The following is a 9050-nucleotide window of genomic DNA, read 5'->3' on the forward strand; positions in this document are numbered from 1 at the left end:
CTTTGCTCGCCTCGTCTTCCTTTCATCTGACCATAAGGACTGAAGATGAAGTGTGAGGGCTGAGTCCTCATGGCAAAAAGCCTCTCTGAACACTTTGAAATGCTAACGTGTCTTTCATAAGCAGTTAATGTATCAACCTGGGCCCTTTGGTGGGTTATTTTCAGCAGCTTGCTCTGTGACCATACACTGTATATGGTGCGTTCACCGAGTCAATGCCTCAGACGATCATTCAGGGCGGACACAAACTCCACAAGTTAGACAAACCACCCACCAGCCTCTGATGGCCCAGCTTCATATTTAGCTTCCTAAGTAGAAACATTTTCAATTGCTTAATTCATTTCATCCTTTCTTTTTTTTGGGCCGTGTTTTTACAGCTGACCTTTATAGGCTGACCTCGTTGAGAATCAGCTGAGCTCTATTAAAAATCACATGCATCACTTTCCTAGTTCTTTGAATCCGATAAAGACTTCACAATTATGGAGGATTAATCTTCTTAGCATTTTCCTGTTGGTTCTTGGCACAGTAGATCATTTTCTTTCACATTTCTACTTTGATTTACTCCTGCTCACCTACTTTCATGTTCTCAAACCTTCACAGCTTTAGGTTCACCTCATCAACTCTACATTGGTGAGACGGATCACTATGATGACAAAGTGATTACTGTTTCATCTGAACATGATAGACCGATGTTTTCTAACCTGATCTATTAGTTTTACTACCATAACTGCAAACTTTCTTTTCTTCATGATGTCGGCTTTCTTCATCATTCATAGTACTGCTAGAGCGACTGGAATGTTGACGACTCCTTTGGTACTTTAATTTCGAGTGTGGGCAGATCAAAATTACATTTGGAGTCCCTCAGGGCTCAATCCTGGGCCCGCTTCTGTTAAACATCCACATGCTCGCACTTCGATTTACAGATAACAACAAAATGTGTTGTAACTATGCAGATGACTCTCAATCCCTAATCAGGAGATTAAGTCCAATCCAATCACAGAGTGAATGTATTGAACAGAGCAACCTTTGGATAGATTTCTTCAGCTACTGAAGATAAAACTGAAATAGTAGAGATAAGGCATTGATCTCCATCAGTCTGCGAGGTTAAATAGTGACCAGAAATCTTGGTGATGGTAGACGCTCACCTGAGTCTTGACAGCCACGTTAAAATAATCAAATCAAATACAGCTTATTATCACCGGAAGAATATCAGCTCCAAAGGCTTAAAAGATTGAAGTCCCTGCAGGATTTAGAGAAACTAATCCATACATTGGTCCTAAGGGGTATAGACTGCCGTACTACAGTCTTTACTGGTGTTCATGCAAAAAAGAAATCTATCAGGCAGCTGCAACTGATTCAAACACTTCGAATATCAAGAACCTGGATCATATATTCTCAGGTCTTTGCACTGGCTTCCTGTCACACTGGGAATAGAGTTCAACATCTTCCTGCTGGTCTACAAATCTCTTCATGGTTTAGGCCAAAAATACATCTCAGATCTTCCGTTCCGTTACGAGCCTTCCGGACCTCACAGATTGTCTGGATCAAACCTGCTTTTTGTTCCCAGAGTCAGAACCAAACATGCACAAACTGCTTTTAGTTTTGAAGAACCAAACATTTGGAACCGTCGCCAAGAAAACTGCAGGATGGCACCGACTCCTCGCTCTCTTAAATGAGGCTGAAGACGTTTTTTGTTTGCTGCCTCCTTTCAAGTGTATCTTTAGCATTATGCAGCTGAAATGTTCTGTACAAATACAACTGCCTTGCCTTACCTTACCAATGTTCACAATCCCGAATCTCATCCTCGGTCTTCCTATTCTTCCTCTTCTACCAACTCGCCTTCCTTCCCACCTGCCTTAACGTAAAGTTTCCAGTTTAAACCGACATGCTGTTTTTGTGGACCCAAATCTTGACTGATCGGTTGTGGGAATCGAACTCGTAAAACCTGTAAACTGAATGCCTTTCCTGGCACATCCCTCTCTATTTATCCAGACTTGGGTTTGGCAGGAATGCTAACCTGGCGTACCTGATTAGAGGCTGTATCCAATATTCCTGTATAGAAATGACTTTGTACCAAACTGCATCACTCCCATGTTTGATACCTGCCTGATCAGTTTGGTTCAGAAAGGCATGCAACCTTGTATGTGCATGAATGTCTTTGTGAGTCGCCGCTTCACCAAAAGAGCCCTTTTTGCCTATGTAATATGCATTTTGCGCCCTCAAGACCCCAGTAATGCTTTCAAGGACTTTAAAAAAAAAAAAAAGACATGCAGACACTGTGAGGCCATAATTGTACTGAATTAGGTTGTGAGGTTATGGAATCCTTCATCAAATGTCACAGATGGATGCTTTTGTTAACTTTCCACATGCTGGAGCATTGAGCCTGATAATGATTTAAAACGTTGCACATTTCCAACACAAAGACGCGATACAGAGACAGGATTTTCACCGTGACATCCTGCCATTAGTTCCTTTCACTGACAGAAAGCAAAATGTAATTTTTCAGAACACTTGTGGGCGTTAATCTTCTTCTTGTTAAACTAATCACAGTGGAGCGCAAGGAGTCCCGGGCACCTGCACCGCTGCACATTCACTCGAATAATGCCGGGAGGAAAAATTAATCACACCAAATGGCTGATCATCTCTGAGGTGTATACGTGGGTTTCAGAAGCTTTTGTTTGGTTAATGTGCTCTTTGTGTGAGCTTTACACTGCACACGTGTAACAGGCTCTCCACGGTCTGCAGGATACAGTCAGAGGCAGCAGCGGCATCATGCTATTAAAATTACAACAATTCTGGATCAATTTAGCTGTGCCTTGAGATGGATGTGGCACATTTGAGTTACCCTACTGCTTTGGTAATCAAAGTAATCTTTTCCCACCGTGTTGCGTGCTGTTTCTTAAGTATGTCTTAATCAAGAAATACAGAGTTTATTGATGACTTGAATGCTTTGGAGAGGCTTTACTCTGAGGGTTTCTTTTATCAAGTAGTCTATTCAAAGGGGCTCTTATGATAGAGCACTTGTAGTCTGTCGGATACTGGGTGACAGGCAGTATTTCACACATTGTACTGTCTTTAAATGTGCTTTTAGAATATTAAGCAGTTATACAGGTGGACTGATCAGAAGTCCGAGTTTGCCTCATTCACAAATCACTTTGCGGAATACTTATCAGTTTGCCATTGTCTATGAACACTACACATTAAAGATGAAACTGATAAACCCACACTACTAAAAAGCAACATATAAAGGACTTTCAAAGAACCTGAATCACATTCATACTACACATGATTTGTCCCACGCCAAATAGTAACTTGTGCTTGAATGTTGGACTTTCCGATGCTTTTCACAATAGGAGGTTTTGTTATTAACTGATGTGAAACTGTAAAAACTGAACTTTTCTTATTTTTAATTATAAATACATGCCACGGGTACAACCGATACAGTCGTGACTGTTACACCTATGATTTTGCTCTGGAGCTGGTTGATTAATGTGTTGTTTCTTGCATGTATAGAATGTTCTTTACAAATGTTGCAAACCTATTTGTAGACATCGCCTTCAAAATGTTTATAACATTTTGAAAATGTTTAAAAATGTTATATTATCACCTTTCAAGAGTGCAACGCTGCTCTGTGTTGAAGCAAGGCAACAATACCAAATGCCCCTGCTGCTCGTGCTCGGAAGCAAAAACCCATGTATTTTTGAGAGTGTGTGCACAGGAAACCAAATAGGGTATTATTAGCAAATGAACATCTCTCTTGCTGTTGAGCCGCTGGTCCTCCATCGCCTGCGGACGAACCTTGTAATTACTAGTGATTGCCTGGATAGATTGGGCTTCTCGCCTTGCGACTGGAGGCCTCCTCATGAGGCCCCGTAGTGAGGAACCAACAGCTGTGCCGGGGCATTAAAGAAGGGCAGATCTCTTGACGTGGCTCGTGTTTACGAATGTGTCACATTGACAGAGTAACACCAGGCATTAAACCCTGTTATTGAACCACTTTGGCGTGTGACTCATCCCTTCAGCAGACCTGGATGTCGCTGAAAAAAATTGATTGTGTGATAATTACGGAGGTCCATGTCACATATGATGGTAGAAATCCTCTCTATAGACTGCAGGTAAAATGAACAGAGAGGCCAGTTTCACAGAAAGATGCCGCTGATAAAACAAGGAATTGGTGAGGGATATACAATGGAAATAAGTCTTATTCGTGACTTTTTTTGTGTCATCTTGTTTTTTTTAAATGGCATCAAAATGATTAATATGCATTTGTATGTTTTATTTTGTAGTCAAGCAAAATGGTTTCACCCGCCCAGATATTTAGAGACAGAATTAAATTTACTATGGGAGCCATGATTTAGTCTAGAAGAGCAAGCTGAGGTGGTCAGCCAATTTGACTCAAGTGTAGTTTGTTTATTTGTTTGTTTATTTATTTATTCATTCATTCATTTAAAGTATTTTCAATGTTTAAACCATCAAAAAATGTGTGTATTCACTGAATTTAGACCTCGGTCATACGGGCTTGGAGCTGCAGTTTCCAAAACCGTAGAAATATCAGGATGAAAACCTTTTACACCAAAGTATTGTGATAAAATGTGATTGAATTTCATTCTTTCGTTCTGTCAGATAGATGTTACAGGTGTCCGTGTGTCTTCAGGAAAATCACCACAACCATTCATAACCATGTGCCACAAGCATGCAATTCCAGCTGGGTCTTTTGAGTTTGCATGTTCTCCCCGTGTGTTCATGGGTTTCCTCCCACAGTCCCGAAAACAAGCACTGTGGGTCCCTGAGCAAGACCCTCGATCCCCAGCTGCTTCCCACTGAGCGCTGCTCTGTGCGGCTGCTACTGATGGGTCATTTGGTTGAAATTGCCCCAAGGAGATTAATACAGTTGTTAAAATAAAAAAAAATAAAAACCTTCTAGTAGCCAGAGAGTCAAACTATGTACTAATATGAATAGTCCAATGTTGCATCTTTTAAGCACAGTATTTCACATTCACTAGCGTACTATACTATAGTATACAGTATATTAGCCTTTCTCTGAAAACATGAGCCCCTCTTGAAAGTTGTATTTTTTTATTGCTATGCAGACCTACAGGTGTACATGCTTACATTAAGAGGACTTGTTAATATTGTGAGGTCAAAAATCTCATATTTGATGGTCAGATTAAGTTAAGGTCAGAGTTAGGATGCTGCCAGAATTAATTATGACTGATGTTAGAGTCAGCACAGGAAGTGAATAAGTCAATGTCACGTCTCTGCTGGAAGTGTGTGTGTGTGTGTGCGCGTGTGTGCGTGTGTGCGTGTGTGCGTGTGTGCGTGTGTGCGTGTGTGTGTGCGTGTGTGTGTGCGTGTGTGTGTGTGTGTGTGTGTGTGTGTGTGTGTGTGTGTGTGTGTGTGTGTCCTTTTCAAATGAATGATGAATCCTGTCATATTCCTTTAGGCGATGCACCAGGTTATGTTCATATTTACGTTTGTTTTTACATTTGGTCAAACACTCCAAGACCTGAGCAAAAGTGTGACTAATGAGGTCAGTTGGAACTTCTCTTTGTTGTATGAATGAGATGATAAATAGAACTATTAGGGAGGCAAAGAAAATGGAGTGTATGACTAAACAAGCTGGGCAAGAGTAACAGTAATATATTATTTGGACATGATGTAGGGGATGGTAATAACTGTTGAGTGAATACATTATGAACCCAGGGAAAGGCTTGCTTTTCTACAATATATATTTCATTTTAATTGTCCACCATAACTGCCTATGCAGTAGGTGACCCAGTTTCAATCATTAACTCATCTCTGGTGCAAAACATTAGGAAATATGGCTTCACAGCAGTTTGATTGTCCGTCTTTTTGAAAACATTTCAGTTGAGTTCTGGTGACCTAATTTGTCAGATGGCAACTATTTATACCACAAAGTATCCAGCCCGGTTGTCAAATCTGTTCCTGTATGCGCATCATCATCCTCCGTTTGTGAGCATGTTTAGTTTTGGCTTCATGGCAGAGACTCAGTATTGACAAGTTGCACACTTGTCAGTCGGGAGGTGGTGTAGCGCTGCAAGCTTGATTTACAATATGTAGATGTCTGCTCTGAGCTGAACTGACATGTCGGAAAGGATGTCATTAAACTGAAATGAACGCTTCTGCAAGATTCTCTCTGTTCTCATTTGCTTCACCTAATTTGGGTGTATGTGTGCCTATAATTTAAAGTCAACAGACAACAAGACTTAATTATCCGCATGTCATTCAGTAGCAAGTCTCCTCGATCCTTAAGTGGCTAAACTATGACAATAAATCCTCTAAATCGAGCACAACAGGAGCCGTATTTAAAAACTGTGAAAAGTCACAGTTACAGCCACGTCGGCGCCACAGATTTGATTGCTCTGCTGAATAAACTACCTTGGCATTCACAGCATAACAAGACAAACATACAGCCGAGCCATGACACAAGCTGGCTTATGGCGTTCGACTGCATTATTCATGTTGGTACTTTGTTTTCTGCACAGTGAACACAGGGCACAGGCATGTATATTTCATAGGGAACACGCTATAGTCTGCGCTCTGCTGCCTGCACTGTGGAAATCCTTCAGAAATCATGGTCTCTTTATCCTCCCCATCACAAACGTCACTCTCTGTCTTCAGACACGAGCACTTTGAGGCCTTGAATGGAAGCTTTTGAGATGTTCAGACTGAACTTATTTCATTCCTATCATTTAAAAAATGGATTTCAACCTCTGCAACGGCCACAAAAAGAGATGAGAGACTGGAACCGTTCAGTCAGAGTTCTTATTCTCCGCATCGTCAATCATTCAAAGCAGGGGGTGAGTTCAGATGTTTAACATGTGCTTGAAATTGTATGAAAGATCATTTGAGCATATTGTCTGTCACCCACAATGAAAAAAGAAAAAGTAGGTTGAAAAGCAGAGCAAGCTTGCACTATGTATGGAGTGACATTTTAAGTGAGAATACTCCATTGGAAATAGATTAGAATAGGACGCCACATTTCTTTATTAATGTAACCTTGATGACAAACCCGCCAGGGAAAGATTTTGTCATTTTTCGATCGAGCCTCTGCAGACTTCTCTGGTATTTCAACTAAGCATCTCTCAGCTAAATGCACTACTATGTCTCGTGTTTAGACCGCTCATAAAATGTTTTCTTCTCTGTTGACACACTGAAATGATTCATGCCGGTAAGTTTAATCAACTCACCCAAAATGAGAATAAAATTTTTAAACATCAAAACTCTCAGGAATTCAATTAATTTGCTCTCTGAGTAAAAAGGACAAATGGTGATTTGAGTCATAGTTTCAATCACATTTCATGTTGTTTTATTCATGAAAAGATAAAAACCATTAACCGATGGCTGTGAAATTCTTCTGTAGCCTGATACAGCTGTTTTATCTGCACTGAAGAGCAACAAGTCCATTCATGACACTTAACTGTGAGATGTGTTAATGTCCTTCAAATACAGGGGCACTGTGTGGTTCCCTTTAGGTTTTCTAAAACATCAAATCTACCGTCAACAGTCCACACTAAAAATAGTTCATATCCACTTGGAAAAACATGGAGAAACAAGAAGATATATAATACAAATACAAATGGCTCCAGATATCAGCTGCTGAGCCACTGAAAAGCTGGGAAAGTCATTATGTCCTGAGTGACAGAACAACGACTATGATCTTCTCATATCACCGGTAACATCCTTTAATTGAAGAAATGAGCAAATTCTCCAAACCAGCGGTGGTTGTCTTTGATTTTAATCTTTAAATTTTTGATCCTCCCTAAAAAGATAACAAACTGTGACCAGAGATGATGTGCGGTAATTCAACAAAAAGGACTAATTGTATGTCAGTTTGACCAGTAATCTTGCCATTGATATGTTTTTACCTTAAGATACACTCAATAATATTAACATTTGGAGTCATTTTAATAGAATTTGTTCAAATCAAATCATTCTGTCAGTATTACCCTTGCTTTATTTGATCCTATTCTTTCTTCAGTACACGTTGTGTCATAGTTTCCCTTGTGATTGCGCCTCCGCTGCCCTCAGGGAAGCCCTCTGCCTTCGATAATAAAACCTTCATCCCAGCAACTACTTTCACTTTCATGTGATATCTTGTGCCAGCATCCACAATACAGAAAATACAACAAAGATTTAAACTTAGAATAATTACATCAGAGTTTTCAAATAAAGGTGTAAGGTGGAGCCTTTGCTAACCTATATAACGACATTAATAGTTTTCCAAGGCTGAATCAGGATATTCACACAATAAGGTACTTTATATCTTGTACCCGTGAAACAAAAGTTTAAAGTTCAAACACTTTTTAGCCTCATAAAAACAATTCACGTGAACACAAAGGTGAATAAGGCATTATGGTACAATTTTCCATTCAATAGACTTAAAGTCCAAAACTGCAGAATCTTTAAATGTTTTTTTATACATGACAGTGGTTAAAAAAAAAAAAAAGTCTGAGATAGTCCAGACAGGAGACAGGAAACATTTTCTCTTCCTGTCATAATTTACAATACATTGCCTGCCATTTATAGTTCTTAGTAGTTATATCATAACGCTTGATCTTCATAAACAGTTAAAAGTGAAGGCTCGCAGTACAACAGCTCGACAGCACATTGAAATGAAACAAATCACATCAACACCTAAATATTCTATTACAGAACAATGTTATCTTTACATTTCATAAAGTATATGTATATAAATATATAGTGGTTCCCTTTTAAACAAAACTGCACGACTGCAGTGGAAAGATGAGCGTTGACTTGACCGTTTTCTTGTGTTGGTGCAGCAACAACAAAAGGCTCCTCCCTGTGCAGATCTCTAAGTGTTCAGCTATCGTGAGTGTAAAACTGTCTATTAGCAGCATTATTATGTAAAGGAAGATTCTTGCAGCTTGCTAATGCATCTCATGGCATTCCAACAGTCACCTCACAGTAATGCCACTTTACCCTTCGGCTCCTCACTTTACAGTCTGAGGATTTCGGTTGTGCACAAAAAGAGAGCAGCCTGCCTGCTAGAGGAAAACACAGAGTCCCCC

The sequence above is a fragment of the Lipophrys pholis genome, assembly GCF_963383615.2.
Source record: "Lipophrys pholis genome assembly, chromosome: 9".
In the NCBI taxonomy this organism is placed as follows: Eukaryota; Metazoa; Chordata; class Actinopteri; order Blenniiformes; family Blenniidae; genus Lipophrys; species Lipophrys pholis.